The sequence below is a fragment of the Echinops telfairi genome, unplaced genomic scaffold, assembly GCF_000313985.2.
Source record: "Echinops telfairi isolate 266 unplaced genomic scaffold, ASM31398v2 ScPeMD7_23;HRSCAF=83, whole genome shotgun sequence".
Lineage (NCBI taxonomy): Eukaryota > Metazoa > Chordata > Mammalia > Afrosoricida > Tenrecidae > Echinops > Echinops telfairi.
The window spans coordinates 14,154,345-14,156,349 of record NW_022103920.1 but is presented as its reverse complement, the minus strand read 5'-3'; the positions used below and the strand labels follow the sequence as shown (position 1 = coordinate 14,156,349).

General features: G+C 48.9%; 1 pseudogene; it reads right to left on the bottom strand.

Moving 5' to 3' along the window:
• Positions 1-184: 184 nt before the first annotated feature.
• On the bottom strand, positions 185-530 carry LOC101646056 (annotated as a pseudogene).
• Between the last annotated feature and the right edge of the window lie 1,475 nt (positions 531-2,005).

Sequence of the window (2,005 nt, the reverse complement as noted above, 5' to 3'; positions counted from 1 at the left end):
TACAATGGGGGAGGGGGCGGTGAAGGGGAGACGATGTCAAGGAGCCCATGTAGAAAGAGAATGTTTGGAAACTGATTGTGAAAGCAACTGTACCAATTTTCTTTTCTTTAAAACATTTTCTCTTGAATCACTGGACAGTAATTCACAGTATGAAGATTCAAATGCATTCCCTTTAAAAGAGACGCTACCACGATTCCCACACAAAATCATGATGGAAGGCAGAGTTCCAAAGAGCATATGTGGCCAACAATGCTTCCAGGCTCACGCACTGTGCAGCTCGGTTACGGATGTCTCCGAGGGTTGGAAGGAGGGAGCAGAAACCGAGGGGCAATTGGAGGACCGGGCGCGGCTGCTGGATCGATCCTGAGCACCCTGAAGTGTTTCCTGATGGTGATTCGGCGACATGAGTATTTGTTGTCTGGGGAGGACCCAGCCGGATGGCCTGAACAGGTCTGCTGTCCCAAGGGGTCAAGCTTCTTCAGCATATATACTCGGTCACCCTCCTGGTTAAGATAATACTGGGGAAACATGATCATACTGTGCCAGATCATACCCCAAATGCCTATAAAGTCCAGTCTGCAACTCAGTTGACTGTACCATTTTTATTGACATGATTGAATATGGAATGATATGATATATATTTAAAATTAATTAATTAAAATATATGTATGTGTGTAGGTATGGCTCTATGGATGTGTATATGCATGCGTGTATCAGTGTGTTAGTCTGGGTAGACTACAGAAACAAACCCAGAGATACTCATGTATAAGAAAGAGCTTAAAAAAAAAAAAAAAAGAACATTATATAAATAGTAATTATATACTAAGAAAACATCTCCACCAGTCCAGATTAAGTCCATAAGTCCAATATTAACCTATATTTCCCATACCAGTCTATAAATTCCTCTTCAGACTCATGCAACACATGCAATGGAAGATCACAGACCAGAGGGTGGAAAGTCTTGTGGATCCAGTGGCGGTGGAAGCATCTTAACCTGGGTGTGGGTCTCCAAGTGGCTCCTCCAGCTCCAGGGCTCTGGCTCCCTCAGCATAGCTCCATGTGGCTTATCATCAGGAATGTCTCACAGCAAGTATGTGTCCCACCTCCAGGGAGGAAGACAGGAGTTCCCAGAATACTCAGGAGAAGGCCATGCTCACACAGAGGCCTTATTGGCTGTGACCTGATGGACAGGCTAGAATCCACCCCTTTGCAAGTTGACAGATTATGCAACTGCTACAATCGGTTTATGTTTGTATGTGTGTACATGCATGTATGCACATGCATGTGTAGGTTTGTGTATGGCTGGGTCATGAGTCTGTATGTTTGTTTTGGGTGTGTATGTACAGGTGTGTACATATGAGGGTGTATACGGACCTGCCACTCTTCACGCTCTGTGTGCTTCACAGGTGAGCCATTCGAAGGAAGGATGGCTCCAGTTTCCTGTATCCCCTGCCCCATACAGGCTCAGCAAACTTCTGCTGGTGAGTGATTTTGTGGGTGAGTGATTCGCATCCTGTGGAGAGTGTTAGGGGTGACTTCATGGAGGAGGGGTCTAGCAGGCACCCTTGGACTTGGCCTTTACAGGTCCAGCCTCTGGAGATGGAGCTACTGGTCACCAGGCAGAGCAAAGGCCTGACTTTCTCTTGCCCTCAGCTCCCCATCCCTAGACGCCCCGCCACAGCATCTGCTCTCGGTCCCAGACTGGTGACTGCTATTGTTGTGCCATGGTGACACACAGCTCCCTGGGGCTTCCTGGTCTGAAGCTCTTGACAGGCTGCCTAGAGCCTGGAGCATCCCTGGGACTGTGTGCGCCACCCCCCACTCCCCGCCCCTCTCCCCATCAAAAATGATAGCAGCCTCGGGCCACTCATGGGCTTGTGTTCACACCCCCTCCTTCAGAGGCCTCCTGGGAGCAGAAGGGAGGGGTCCCATTTCCTGCTTCTCAGCCAAGCGGGGTGGCAAGGTCTCCTGCAAAGCCAGGACCTGCATTCTTTCTCCACCCACC